The following is a 16,296-nucleotide window of genomic DNA, read 5'->3' as shown; positions in this document are numbered from 1 at the left end:
GGAGCAGATGTCCTAGAGGTGGATAAAAGGATGAAGGGGATGTGGCTAGGGTTTTGAGATTCAGTCTGGCTTATTCACGTTTCACAACTAAATCAAGTAGCCGAAGGAAAGAAAAAAGGAAAGAAGCGGAAGCATAGTGAACTTACAGACGAGGAACCCTCGCCAGGCTTGATCCCCTCCAGTGTTTGGACATGGGCTTCTGCAGTAGTGTCCTCCTGCGCAACCATGGCGGAGAGGGTCAGGATGGAGAGCAGCAAGAGGAATGGATGGCCTGACGATGGGCAGAGGGTGGAAGAGGGTGTGGCTAGGGTTTTGAGACCCCTTCCTACTTAAATAGCCGGAGCCTGGCCTCGGGCTACGAGCGAGAGCGGCGTCACCAGAGGAGACGCCCGTCGGACCCTTGGGTTTCCGGAGCGGTGTCACGTGGCGTTCACACCCGAATAACATACTATGGACTGTACGCCCGTGCTTTTAAATACAAGGAAATAAGCTTCTAAAAAACAACATCTCTCATATAGGGCATTCCGTGCCTCACAGAGTAAACGCCCGTGGCTGTGCGTAAGACAAAGGTTAGCGTGACTCTATGTAATACCACCGACCATGCCTTTGAGCGCTTCATGCCCATGCCTGTGACAATTGTGACCTCGCGTAAAATGCAATCATGCCTCTTTGGACAGTTCGTGACAAGCCGTGCCTCTGCCACACTTCAACGGTTTTGTCCGTGAGCGTTTCAGCAGAATCATCTGCAAAGCAGAGGCACGGCCTTGAATCTTGTAGTGTCTTGATTTGTCAATGTGCCCGTGGAAAATTATGCTGCTCGCAGAGGGAAGATGACTGTAGGACCGTGCTTGCGGCGTCAAACAAATTCTTCTATTGAATGTGTGCCTTAAATAATTAAAACACGGACGGGCACGCCCATGCCTAGTCTGCATCTTCAACCATGCATCTCGTACCTTGTAAGCCGTGCCTCTATTTAATGTTTCAAGCAGCCACCTACCTTTTACTCATTACGAGTAGTAATTAACCCCGACCCTCGCATCAAAAGAAAAAAGAGGTAATTAATCTCGACCCCTCCGCTCCCCGTCGTGGGTATTTAAGTCGTTTGATGGATTGATAGGCTGTAATCCATTTCTCTAGATCAACCTCAGTGAGCACTGGTCGTGGGCGGCGCCACCCCTGCAACGGAGGTGGAGATGGAAAGCGCTGCTCGTAGGATCAAGAGATCGAGAGTGGTGCCTCCGGCGACGCCGCCTTCTGGTGGTGTTCTAGTCATCGAAGGGGATGGAAGCGGCGTCCGTGCTCCCTCTCGATCCGAGGAGGAAGAAGAGGGATGTCGTGCGGACCGCATCAACGATCTCACCGACGGCGTCCTAGGTGAGATCATCTCTCGTCTTCCCAGCAAGGATGGCATCCGTACTCGAAACCTCGCACGTCACTGGCGTCCTTTGTGGTGCATCGCTCCACTGAATCTCGACTGCCGCGAGATCTCTGTCTCTCGTCTTTTTAACAATGGAGAAAAAGTTCAAATCGAGACCATATCTCATGTGTCCGCCTTGGCCAAGGAGTGCGTTCGCAAATGCTATTCCGATCGAAATACTGTCTCTGATGCTGTAAGTCTTCCGGAATCCATTCTGTCCTGCCATGCTGGCTCTGTTAGCCGCCTCTGTATCCCGGCGTGCTACCTGCAGTGCAGAGCATCCACCGTTGATGCCTGGCTCCGATCCTCGGAGCTGAACAATATCCAGGTTCTTGAGTTCTACTACCTCTGCCCAAGGTTTCTGAGGCAAGAGGTAACATTACTGGATCTATGCACTTCATCTACGCCCTTGGCACCGGAGTCCATGTTTCGGTTTTCTTCCTCTCTCCAGACTCTTGCCTTTGCTCTTTGCCAAATACCGGACAATTACGTTGGGACGCTTAAGCTACCACTGGTGAAAAGACTCTCGCTTGTGGAAGTTCATATATCAGACGCCTCGCTACAAAGTATAATCCACTTTACTTGCCCTGGACTTGAGTCTCTCCTGTTTGTTTGCAATAGAGGAGGTCGTCGCGTCACAATAAACTCGTCTAACCTTGTAAGCATTGGCATTCGTTGTCCATTCGGAGAATTCATTATTGAGGATGCCCCTTTGCTTCGACGGTTGGTTGTTGATTGTCTGGTCGATGACTGCTCAATAACTGTTGTCTCTGCACCTAAACTGGAGACGTTGGGTGAATTCGTGTTCGTGCCCCCCTCGACGCGTCTTGAGGTACTGCCTTTCCTTCATACTGGAACAGAGTTGCACTTGTTCTGACATTTGTTCTATTAATTTGATGGTCTATGTTCTATTCTTTATGCAGAGTTAGGACTTGGAGTTAACCGGTGTCTCTACGTCTGAACCGTATCCATGTCATCCCACGTGTATTGAGGTATTGAGTTTTCACGATACTTCCAGCTTCACTTTGTTTGTGAGGAAACAAGTTTTATTTCATCCAACCTTTATTCTACTTTGTTTTGTGATCCACCTTCTGTTACTTTTCATCAAGGGTTTGAAGGCAATCAGTCTAACAAGAATGCGTCAGTGTGTCAAGGCCTTGCTTATCTACATGGATTATAAGGTGGACATTGTCGTTGAATTGCTGCAGTGCTTTCCAAAACTGGAGAACTTGTTTGTTGAGGTGATGATCTTCAGAAATGTGCATACTATAGTACTCGTTCTTTTTCAAAACGCTTTTCTTAATTTTGACTAAAATTGATGCACCCGTATCTACACATGATTTATTGTTGGATACATCCATACATAGACAAGTCTATGTCTACCTTCTTGTTACGGAGGTGGTAGAACTAATTGTTTCATTTGGTTTTTTCATGGTTTGTAACTCTTTTTATAGACGCTAAGTATTTTCAACCTATCATTTATATTTTAGGGATTTTCGATTTCTCATGGTGAAAAAAACAAATGGCGTCGTAAGTACCGGCAGTTTCTCAAACATCACGACATTTGTCTGAAGACTGTATCGCTGGAAGATTATGTTCGCTGCGGGAGTTACGCTGATTTTGCGATGTTCTTTGTTCTTAGTGCAAAGGATCTGGAGACCATGACCATTAAGTTTTCCTCCCCTCCTGCAGAGTTCACAGGAGTATTTTACGAAAAGCAACAAAAGGCTCTGGAGTGGCATAGAAGGGCTTCTAAACGTGCACGTCTTAGATTATCATCAAGTTGCAGCCATGCGCGCCCGCATTTAAGAACGAGGAGTATTGAATACCTGGATCTGGCGGTTCCATTCAGGTGTGGATGCTGAAATCAGGCCTTGTGTTACTTGTCCAGGTGTATGGAGTTATTTGTTGTTGCGTTCACTTTGCATCCTGTGTAGGCTTGTCTGAAAAGAGGAGCTTGGGTTCTATCTAAACTTTATCAGAGAACCGTTGTAGTCTTTGCACCGTTTGTAGGCTTGTCTGTTTTTGTGTTGCGTGCAGCCATGAAGGAAGTTTGTGGTTTTGCGGCTTTGTACGGGCGGAACGACTATGGAATTCTGTGGCACGAAGGTTAAAATATATAAAGTAGTTTTAATTTTTCAGTGGAGAAATGCTCGCTGTACGTGTAACCGTACCTGTGTTGTATGTACGAGAGTGCCTCTCGTATGTACCTGTCATGCACAGAATGGATGCACATCCGTGCCTATGTTGCAGGTAGAGCAGTGCTTCTCGTATGTACTTGCCATACACACTGAGGAGCTGCAGTTGAGCCTTGCACTCATGGAGCTGCATTTGAGCCGCTGCACTGTTTCTGCTCCTTGTTCGGTGGTTATAAATAACGACTTGTAAGTTTATTTGGTGAAGTTGTAGAAACAAAGCAAATTTAAGCAGAAGAGATTTTGCTTGTTTAGGTACTTTTATTACTCAGCTGAGAAAATATTATAAGGGCGATAGGATTACGGGTAAATTTTTGCAGCCGTTTCTTTATGAAGCTGGATGGTGTAAGAATACAACCATGCGTCTCTGCTGCGACACAGGAGAGATGAAAAGAGCTCAAAGCATAGATAGCCACCCCGGCGGTCAACCAAACCTGTTTCGCGGGGCGTTACGTAGTGCCTCTGGTGACCGCACAACCGAGTTTCTACTTAACAGGCCACACCCAAATGCGTCTCGAGGTTTCTAGCCGTGACACTGCAGACTCACAACCATGCTTTTGACCTTGCTGTGACATCGTGATGTTCGTTGTGTGCTTGAATAACGTCCCTTCCACACCCACCCTACTGCGCGTGTAGCAAAGAAGCAACGCTAGTTGATAAAGTGCTTTTTCTACTACTAAAAGTGTGGCCCTCGTTGCTTGACTTCCATTCGTTTGACAGTGGCTCTTTGGTACAGAACCGTGGTTTACTTTTAAGAACAGTGTCTCTCGGATCGGTCATTCATTGCCTCACAAAGTAAACAGTGAGGGTTCACATCTGAATCCAATTTTGTTATGTTTCTGCAGTAAACCCTCAAATGTGACTCTGCCTAATACTGAAGTATGCCCCCATGGGCTTCTCGTCCGTGCCTCTACGTCTAAACGAGTCGACGGAATCATCCGGGAAACAGACACAGGCGAACATGACTCTATATAATACCACATGATGCCTTTGTGAATTTGACGCCCGTGGCTGTGATCCTAATGACTGAAAGACTGAAACTCAGGCTAACGTGTTTGCGTTTCTGTTTCACAAATGGATATAGTACGTGGCAGTAGGTTCATGGCGTTTGCTGTGTAAGAATCATGTGCGGCATGTAGAACAATGCGCGCCGTATCACTTCACGACTGTTGAGTGGTACGTGGCAAACCGTGCGCTTGGCATGGTCGTGCCCATGTGACAGGCATGATCGTCTGTGTGTTTGCTGACAGACCGTGGTTCACTGAATCATTCGGAACACAAACACAAGCACAAGCGAACATGACTCTATATAATACCACACAATGCCTTAGTGGACTTGACGCCCGTGCCCGTGACCCTTATCAGTGAAACACAGAAAGTCACAAACGTACATAGCCGTGTCTACAGATAGTCGACGGAATCATTCGGGAAACATACACAAGCGAACATGACTCTATATACTACCACATGATGCCTTTGCTGATTTGACGCCCGTGCCCGTAACCCTTATCACTGAAACACAGATAGACACAAACGTACATAGCCGTGGCTGCAAGAGACTTGAAGCCCGTTCAGCTAATGAAATGTATGGCATGAACAAAAGAACATTTAGCCATAGACAGAAATGCCGTGTTCACTGTTGGCAAGGTTACATATTGAGCAAAAAGGTACGAGCATTGTTTCACCACACCTACGTAAATTCCAAACCGAAAAGTGGCGGCAACATGTCACTCCAAGACTGTTTCAGCACTTACAAGTGAATGGATCTTTTAAATCCAGGTGCTCATCTCATGCGTGCCTTAGATCCAAGTTCCCGTATTTGCAACTTGGCGACAACGTAAGGCAAGCATGTTTAGAAGCCTTTTTGTCCCCCCGAAGCACGTCTTGTTGCTGTTTGTAGAATTCTTCCGTGAAGTCTTCCTGACGAAGAAACTTTATCCTCATAGTCTGGAGCTGTGTTGCGTTGAGAATAAAGAATGTCGCAAATCGAATGCTTTTCTCGCATTGAACATAGCCCTCCAGCATCAGTGACTTCAAACGAACGTTATGATGGTGCTTGCAAGAATAGTCGTTCGCAAGACTTTCTTCATTAGAGGATATTTCCTGAATAAACATGAAGATTTGAAATGGTTAAGCACCATAAAGAGTGGTTCTACTGGGGGAGGAAGTGAAGGAATAATTCTATAACCTTTGTTGTGATAAAAGCTTTTATTTAGTTTTGTCCTGATACTTGTCCATTACTATATAGAGCTTTGTCCATTACATACAAATGTAAGTGACATTTTTTTGATGTTGTTCTTGTTGTTGATTGGAGTTCTACACCATGCATGGTATGTTTTTACAATTTGTGTGAGAAGCATCTCCTCGATATACAAGTTCTCCAAGCTTTGGAAGTGTTACACCAAGGAAAAGACTGCGTGCAGGTCAAAATCCATGCTGATAGACAACGTCTTCACAGAATGAACCGCTGTGGATGTGCTGACCATCGGCAAACACTTCAAGTGGAATAAAATATAATATTAGTAGAGTAAATGTTGAATTGCATGGAACTTGTTTGTACCAACGAATAGAGGTGAAAGTATTGTTGAAAGTCAGTACCTGAATAATTATACAGTCATTTGTGATGCCGGATTCAGAGAAAATATTAGATAATTTGCCCATGACCTGTAGTTTAGGTGCAGAGGTGATAGCTATCTGCAACTTCTTGCAATCACCATCACAAAGGAACCGTTGAAGTGATGAGGCATATTGTATAACAATTTTCCCATAGATACCAGAAATGCCGATGCTCATAAGGGTAGGTGAGTTTATTCTGATGCAATGGTGCCTGACATGCCAAACAAGCAGCAGAGACTCAAGTTTAGGAGAAGTAGAGCTGATGATGCTTTGTAATGAGACTTCTAATTCATCAACATCTACTAGTGAGAGTCTCCTGAGCAGTGGTAGTTTAAGCGCCCGTACATAATTGTCTAGTAACTTGCAAAGAGTAAAGGCGATGGTTTTGAGAGAGGAGGAAATCTGAGGGTTAAATGCTGGTGGTGAGGGCATGAGCGAAGGGCATGAGAATGGCCCTATGTCCTGTTCTCTCAAGCATGATGGGAACAGGTAGTAAAACTCGAGCACGTGGAGATTGTCTAGTCTTGGGGATCAAAGCCAGGCGTCTACTGTGGAGTGCCTGCAGTGGAGGTAGGATGCCGGAATGCAGAGGCGGTGAACTGCACTCTGACGGCTGGAGAGGATGGTCTCTGGAAGGTACGAATCATCATACGAATTATCTTCACCGACATGTTCTCCTCTAAAAAACATTCCAGTGTATGTTACACGGACGAGTTCCTCCGATGTGGCGGAGAACACGGTGACCAACTCGAAATGTACTTGATGTATAGGGTTAAAAAGTCATGGGACAGGGATCTCACGGCAGTCTAGATTCAGAGGAGCGGCGCGCCAAACTGGGCGCCAACGACGTGCGAGGATTTCAGTACGAACGCCTTCCTTAGTGGACAGACAGGAGATGATCTCACCGAGGACACCGTCCGGGAGGTCGCTGATGTGGTTCGGACAAGACTGCTCTTCTTGATTCTCGGATCCAGTAGGCGGACCCTCGCCGCTTGCAGCCGCTACCGCCAAACCATCAGAAGAAGGCGTCGTCAGTGGCGCGAGCCTCGCCCTCTTGGTGCTCGGGCCACCGGAGTGAACCTCCATCTCCGTCTCCATTGCTGGGATCGCGCGGCCTGCGAGCGCCGCTTTATGTAGCATGGATCTGGACAGTCCAAGAAAGAGGGTGTGGCTAGGGTTTCGAGACCCCCTCGGTCCGCCTTAAATAGCCGGAGCCTGGCCTCGGGCGACGAGCCAGACCGGCGTCAGGGGAGGAGACGTCCATCGGACTCTTGGGTCTCCGTAGCGGCGGCACATGGCGTTCACACCTAAATAGCGGCGGCACTAACGTGACTCTGGGTAAGAAAAAACCATGCCTCCGTGGACTGGACGCCCGTGCCTCTGCTGGTGACTGAGTCCACCAACTCATTCGGAATACAATCAGAAAACCTTTGAGCGTGACTCTATATAATAGCATGCCATGCCTTTGAGGGCTGTATGCCCGTTCTTGCTTGTGACTCTTGACACTGAACCATGTCTGTATGGTCTTCACGTCTGTGCTTTTAAATACAAGGAAACATGCTTTAAAAAAAGTGTCTCTCGTATTGGCAATTCCGTGCCTCACAGAGTAAACGTCCGTGCATCTCCGCCTGGTCAAGTCTCACAGGCCAGCATGACTCTATGTAATACAATCGACCATGCGTAATAAACGCATGATTTTGACCCTACCTAATACTAAAGTATGCCTCCATGGGCTTCTCGTTCGTGCCTCTCCGTCTGAATGAGTCGACTGAATCAGTCGGAACACAAACACAACCCAACATGACTCTATATAATACCAAGCGATGCCTTTGAGGATTTGACGCCTGTGCCTGTGAACCTAATGACTGAAACACAGAGAGTCACAAACGTACATAGCCGTGGCTGCAGAGAGAGCTAGCCCGTGCTTTTAAAAAACGCACGCCAGTGGTGACATGTCGAATTATTTCCTTGCACTGTGCCTCATCCTCTCTTTTTTCTGAGATCTTCTCCTCCTCCTCTGTTAAGCTCTTGTGTTTTTGTATGTGCGTGGTGAAGACCTAACCTAAGTGTCTATCTTGTGCCCGGTTTGTGCAGTAAACGCTCGAACGTGACTGTGCCTAATACTGAAGTATGCCTCCATGGGCGTCTCGTCCGTGCCTCTCCGTCTAAACGAGTCGACGGAATCATCCTGAGAACAGACACAGGCGAACATGACTCTATATAATACCACACGATGCCTTTGTGGATTTGACGCCAGTGTCTACGACCCTAATCACTGAAATACAGAAAGTCACAAACGCACATAACCATGGCTGCAGAGACTTCAAGCCCGTGCAGCTAATGAAATGTACGGTTTGCGCAATAATCGCATGAACGTGATTCTGCCTAATATTAAAGTATGGCTCCATTGGCTTCTTGTCGTGCCTCTTCCAGATCCACCTCACCGAACAATGGTCGTAGGCGGCGCCACGGCAGCAATGGAGGTGGAGATGGAAAGTGCCGCCCGTAGTACCAAGAGGTCCAGAGTGGCTCCGTCGGTGACGCCGCCTTCTTGTTGTGTGCTTGTCGTCGGAGCAGAAGGAAGAGGCGACCGTGCTCCCTCTCGATCCATGAGCATGGCTCCATGTAGTACCACCGACCACGCCTTTGAGCATTTTATGCCCGTGCCTATGACTCTTAACAGTGAAACACAGACAGGCACGATGTCCATGCCTTTATCGAACAATATACATAACATCAAGAAAGAAGCGTGACACAACTCAATATGGAACTGTGTCCGTAGGGAGTTCATGTCCGTGCTTTTAAATACAAGGAAATAAGATTTTAAGAACATCGTCCCTCACATAGGCCATTCCGTGTCTCACAAAGTAAATGCCTGTGGTTGTGCGTAAGACAAAGGTTCATCTCCGTGGGCTAAACGCCCGTGGATCTTCGTCTGATAGAGTCACAGGCGAGCATGACTCTATGTAATACCACCGACCATGCCTTTGAGCTCTTTATGCCCGTGCCTGTGACCCGAAACATTGAAACAACGAAAGGCAGGAATGTCCATGCCTTCATGTGTGCACAATACATGACTCTGGTTCGTGCTTTTAAAAACAACGTCTCTAGAACTGGCCATTACGTTAATGTTCATCTGTACCCATAAACTTGGAATGAACGTGACCCAGGAAAGCAAATCACATTTGCTATCAAAGTTACTGACGACATGAGGTAACGCAAGACAAAATAAGAAACATTTAGGGCACTTCTTAACAGCTTCAGATACCGAGGACCAGGGTCACTGCTTGGAATGAACGTGACCCAGGAAAGCAAAACACATTTGTTATCAAAGTTACTGACGACACGAGGTAATGCAAGACAAAATAAGAAACATTTAGGGCACTGCTTAATAGCTTCACATACGATGATCAGGGTCGCTGTTGTCTACTTAGTCCGGCAAGACTTCTTTTTTGGTTGCTCGGCGCGAAGTTCCTCGATCTGTTTCTTCATAACGTATGATTCCAGCTTCAGCTTATCGCGCTCAAGTTTGAGCCGGGCCTTCTCATTCATAAGACGTGCAATCATGGATCTGTTCTCCTCGTCCAACTTCGTGGATGTCTTCATGAAGTCGTCCACAGTATTGAACAGGTTTTTCAGCTGTCAAAGGAGAAGGTGTGAGGTTGATGCACCCTCATCAACATTAGGATGAAGCTCACCACAATGATCCATGTTTCACAACTAAATCAAGTAGCCGACAGAAAGAAAAAACGAATGAAGCCGAAGCAGAGCAAACTTACAGATGAGGAACCCTCGCCAGCCGAGATCTCCTGCTGTGACTGGACACGGCGCTCTAGAGTAGTCTCCTTCTGCACAACAGTGGCTGAGAGTCTCAGGATAGAGAACAGCAAGATGACTGGATGGCCTGGAGGCGGACAAAAGGACGAAGGGAATGTGGCTAGGGTTTCTAGACTCCATCTGGCTTATTCACGTTTCACTACTAAATCAAGTAGCCGAAGGAAAGGAAAAACAAATGAAGCGGAAGCAGAGTGAACTCACAGATGAGGAGCCCTCGCCAGCCTGGATCTCCTGCAGTGTCTGGACACTGGGTTCCGCAGTAGTCTCCTCCTGACCAGCAAAGGCGGAGAGGGTCAGGATAGAGATTAGGAAGAGGAATGGATGGCCTGGCGGCGGGCAGAGGGGGGAAGAGTGTGTGGCTAGGGTTTTGAGACTCCGTTCGTCTGCCTTAAATAGTCGGAGCCTAGCCTCGGGCGACGAGCTAGACCGGCATCATCGGAGGAGACGTCCGTCGGACCCTTGGGTTTCCATGGCGGCACCACGTGGCGTTCACACCCGAGTAGGTGTGAACGCCCGTTGAAACATTGGGATTCTGCAATCAATGCATGAACATGGCTCCGCATTAAACATAAGCATGCCTCCCTCAGCGTCCCGACCATGGCTGTCCTGTAATATAGTCAACGGATGCATTTGGAACACAAAGAGACACGAAGGTGACTCTGGATAATTACAGGTCATGCATTTGTGGGCTTAACAACCGTGCGTGTGACCTGAAACACTGACACACAGAAAGTCGTCTTCATGTGTAAAGGGTAGTGACGCTGGTAAACATATAAAGTCGCCTTCGTGCATTTGTGGGATTGACAACAGTGCCTGTGACCTAAAACACGGACACACAGGAAGTCCCCTTCATGTTTATAGGATCGTGACGCTACTAAACATATAAAGCCGCCTTCGTGCATTTGAGGTAAAATCTTACAACGAAAACAATTGTAACAAGCACAGTCGCCCGATTCTATTAGGTTTTCGTAATAAATGCACAAACGTGACTCCGAGTAAGAACAAACTATGCCTCCATGGGCTTGACGTCCATGCCTCTCCTTTTTACCAAGCTCACCGACTCATTCGGAATACAATCAGAAAACCTTTGTGCGTGACTCTATATAATAGCACGCCATGCCTTTGAGGGTTGTATGCCCGTGCTTGCTTGTGACCCTTGACACTGAAACAGAGATAGCCTCGAATATCAACGCCTTTATCAAGAAAGAAGCATGACGCAACTCGGTACTAAACCGTGTCTGTATGGACTAGACATGTGTGATTTTGAATACAAGGAAACACGCTTTAAAAAACAGTGTCTCTCGTATAGGCCAATCCTTGCCTCGTGCCTCGCAGAGTAAACATCCGTGGCTGCGTGTAAGACAAAGGTTCATCCCCGTGGGCTAAACACTCGTGCATCTCTGTCTGATAGAGTCACAGGCTAGCGTGACTCTATGTAATACCGTCGACCATGCCTTTGAGCGATTCATGCCCGTGCCTGTAACCCGAAACACTGAATCAAGGATGAGGTGGTTTTTCCTTGGGCGCTTTGAGCGCTTCACAGGCTGGTCAGCCGTGCCTGTGACCTGAAACACTAACACACAGAAAGTCGCCTTCATGCGTAAAGGACCGTGACGCTACTAAACATCGAAAGTCACCCTTGTGCATTGCAGGTAAAATCTTACAACGAAAACAATTGTAACACGGACAGTCGGCTGTCACTCTGCAGCACTTAATGATAGTAATGTTGCACTGCAAAGAAGCATGGTGTATGTAGAACCTGCTCTTGCTACTCCGAGCGGCGAACATGCCTCTATGGCATGCAGGGCAGTGCTCCCCTATTCTAAAAGGTTGTGCCTCATTTCCTTCCTCAAACAGGAAAGAAATTATTTCAATATGTATTATTTTGCGGGGGAAATAATATCAATATTAATAGTGATATTTTGCGGCGGTTGCTTTCTGCAGTCGACTCGGTTCCGTCCTTACCGACGCCCCTTGAAAATGCCTGTTCCAGTGCTATCTATAGCACTTCATCTAATGCAAAGAGAGGAGTTCAATCATTTGTTTTTGTTGATCCTGAACAGATTCCTCCACTCCTCTCCCCTTCCTTCCCGTCCCTAGTTATGCTTAGTCGTCTTTCCAGATCCACGCCACAAATAGCGGCGCTCGCAGGCCGCGCGATCCCAACAATGGAGGCGGAGATGGAGGTTCACTCCGGTGGCCCGAGCACCAAGAGGGGGAGGCTCGCGCCATCGGCGACGGCCTCTTCCGGTGGTTTGGAGGTAGCGGCTGGAAGCGGCGAGGGTGCGCCTACTGGATCCGAGGATCAAGAAGGGCAGTCTGGTCCGGACCGCATCAGCGACCTCGCGGACGGTGTCCTTGGTGAGATAATCTCCCGTCCGTCCACTAAGGAAGGCGTTCATACTCAAATCCTCGCACATCGTTGACGCCCTGTTTGGCCCACCGTTCCTCTGAATCTGGACTGCCGTGAGATCCCTGTCGCACGTCTTTTTAACCCTCTAGAAACAGTTCATATCAAAATCATTAGTAGGGCCTCTGCCTACAACCAGGAGCTTGCTTGCATACGATACATCGGAACTTGGCATCAGGGAAAAACAGTTCCTAATGATGGTTCGTCCCTTCCAGAGTCCATCTTCTCCAGCCATGTGGGTGCAGTTCTCCGCCTTTGTATACCGGCGTGCTACCTCCAATGCAGACCCTCTACTGTCCACGCCTGGCTTTAGTCCCCCCAGATTGAACAATCTCCAGGTGCTTGAGTTTCACTACCTGTTTCCACGGTTCGTGAAAAAAACTGTCAAACTATCACCACACATGCTCTTCATCTACGCCCTCACTACCGAAGTCCGTCTTTCGGTTTTCATGTTCTCTGTGCACTATCAGCTTCACGTGTTGCCAGATACCAGACCATTATGTAGAGGTACTTCAACTACCACTCGTCAAGAGGCTTTCGCTTGTTGAGGTTTATATATCAGAATTCTCATTGCAAAGCATGATCAACTCTAGTTACCCTGCATTCGAGTGCCCGCTGCTTGTTTGCAATGGAGAAAGGCATCGGATCACTATAAATTCGCCTAACCTTGTAAGCATCGGCATCCGTGGTGAGAAAGGAGAATTCATCATCGAGGATGCCCCCTCTCTTCAGAGGTTGATCCATGATCTCCAGAGCAATAACATGTAGGTATTCATCGTCTCTGCACCTAAACTAAAGACATTGGGCAAATTCAGGATCTCGCTTGGCTCCACAGGTCTTATGGTACTGACATTTCACAACAATTGTAGCTTCATTTCCTTGAGAAAGTAGTTTCATGTCATGCAACCTTTTGTTGTAATAATTTTATGTTTTATTTTCTATGTTATGTGAAGGGTATGGCGACGGTCAGCCTATCTACAATGCGGCAATCTGTCAAAACCTTGTTTTCGGCCATGTCTTATGTAGTGGACCTGGTCGTTCACTTGCTTAAGTGCCTCCCAAATCTAGAGAACTTGTTTGCTCAGGTGATGATTCTCACGCCCAATGAAAAGCTAATACCGTGCATAGTGCAGCACTCCTTGCATCTCAAAAAGCCTGTCTTACATTTTGTTTGCAATGGATACACCCTATGCATAGGCATGTTTTTATTATTATTATACATACATCCGTATCTAGGGAAGTGTTCGACGAACTGATTGGTATAGGGGTCATGGAATTTATCGTTCATTTTGTCCTTCAATAGACCTTGAGTATCTTTCAACCTTTATGTGTTTTCAGGGAGGAAACGTTCCCGATGGTGCAAGAAATATTTGGCGTCGCAAGCACCGCAAGTTTCTCAAAGAACACATCATTCATTTAAAGACAATAACGCTGGAGGATTATGAAAAGAGCGGGAAGAACACTGAGTTTGTGAGGTTCTTTATTCTGAAGGCAACGGAGCTAGAGACCATGAGGATTAAGTTTCGCTTTCCCTCAGACTTCATGCAGGAATTTTACGAACAACAACAGAAGTTGTTCTTGTGGGAGAATAAAGCTTCCAAACACGCCCATCTCAAGTTATTAGCATGCTGCAATCATCTGTCCTTGGATTTGAAACACAGGCGTGTTGAATGCCTCGATTTGTCAGATCCGTTTACTTGTGCCTGCTGGACACAGGGCTGAAGTTACTTCCTCAAGCTAGTACAGTTAGATGCTGTTGCGCCTATCTGAGACCGTGTTATGTCTAAACATGACCAAACAATCCATTCGCCATTTGCACCGTTTTGTAAGCTTGTTATAACAATGCTCTTGTGGTATGCACCCGCTGTTCTGAAAATTTGATAGTTTATGTCACTATCGCGATGCTACAGAAACATTCATGTGAAGTAGTCGACCAGGGAACAAAAACATTTGGAAGAGAAGAGGCACTGCCTGGCCTGTTCTGCAAGGAACGTGCGTCTAGTGCATGAGAGCCAGTGCGTCTGCAGTGACCGGACGGCACTGCCTCCGTTGGTGGCAGACTGTATGTGCACATGGCCGTGGCTCTGCTTAATCTCAAACCATGCTCCCAGCGACCACAAGGTGTATGTGCCTTTCGTGTAAGCGCATGTCCGTGAACGAGTTTATGTCTGAGTACAAACTATCGAGTCACGGAGGCACAGATGTGTGTCTGCATCGGGAGTAAGTAGGACTCTATAGATTGCAGATTTTATGTGTGTCAGCGCTAGTGCGGTGCTTCTGTCTCACATAGGACTATGCCTTTGACAAGTCAGTGCCAGGTTATCAGAGGCATGGCTCCGCATGCCAGCCAAAGAGACACATGTGCCTTGCTAAATTACAGTAACCCATGCCTCATTGAACAATGCAAGATGAAATATTGTTGGATGCGCCTCGCTAGCAGCACGTTTCTTTGAAATATAAAATATTCATGAGATCAATATTTGATGTGCGTAGACCGTCACACACCCTCTGAGAGATTGCAAAAAATGAGATACATGCCTTTAGTCAAGTAACCATGTCCAAGCATAAACTTATACTAGACGAGTATCCCTTGCAACGTTTCGAAAGAAGGCAACTGTTAATGATCATTCTCCGAGGATTGCCTTGATCATCAGGAGGTCATCAGTGTTCGCAAACCCTTGCCCCAAAAGATCACAGATGGCGCTTCGCATCTTGCTTCTATTGTCCTTCATCTTATGCACCTCCTCCTTCAGAAAATCCCTGTCCAGCTTAATATCACCCTTGTCGTCCTTAAGATTACGAATGGCACTTGTGAGAGACCTCTGAATGCGCTTGACGTCTTTATCAACGATACCCATCTGCTTCTTTTGCCTGTCAATCTTCGTGGTAGTTACATTACTTCTTTCCACAGCTGCAACAAGGTTCTCTAGCTTAAGGTTCACTTGTTTAATATCCATTTTAAGCCTGCTTATCTCTTCATCCTTTTCTTGCAACTTCCCCTAGAGCTTGAGTAGGCACCTCTGCATAATGACAAGCCATGGGCGGTCAACCCATTCGACGACTCCACAGTTCACGCCTCTCTGCGAATAAAAAGGAACAAAATAAATAGAGACTATTAATACAGTGATGCACGATCTCTGGAATATAACAAAGTTCACATATACTTGCTTCATAACCTCATTCAACTAACTATGAACCGTGTTTGTGCAACGTGGCGCGTCAATGGTTAGGTACCCACAACACTAATTATGGTACTTCGCCCACCCTGTCCGCGGAGTTATTTCATAATTGTACTTAGTTTCTTTTAAGCCAGCTTGAATTAATCTGGAGCTACCTCTGCAGTCAGGTTATTTAGAGATTTTTTTTGAAGAATATACTGACCATTAAACAGAAGTCCCATTTGTAAACAAACAGGAGAGTGTCTAGATCACTTCTTTTGTTTTCAGTGATGTAAAATAAGTAGTGACCTTTAGCCTTTTATGTAAAGTAAAAGGACTACACAATGTTTTCTACAATCAACCGGAAAACACAAGAAGAAATAAGTCTTCTTTGGAAGACTATAAGTCCTATATCCAAATAGTTTGATTCAATAAGAAAGTAGCTCGGATTTTCGAAAGTGACTAACTTTCACAGCACAACCGTAGAACCTCCTCCCCGTGTCACTTCCTTCAAAAGCCACACACCTGAGAGGCTTGGTATCGTGGAGAACGCAGTAGAGAGGATGGTCGAGCTCTTTGCCACAGAAATCATGGTCCTTCATGGTATCAGGGTTCTCCTACAAGGACACATGAATGTTTATAGCTCAGATCTTTTGTTTAGAA

Source organism: Triticum aestivum, chromosome 4A (genome assembly GCF_018294505.1).
Source record: "Triticum aestivum cultivar Chinese Spring chromosome 4A, IWGSC CS RefSeq v2.1, whole genome shotgun sequence".
NCBI lineage: Eukaryota > Viridiplantae > Streptophyta > Magnoliopsida > Poales > Poaceae > Triticum > Triticum aestivum.
This window is presented reverse-complemented; position numbering follows the sequence as displayed.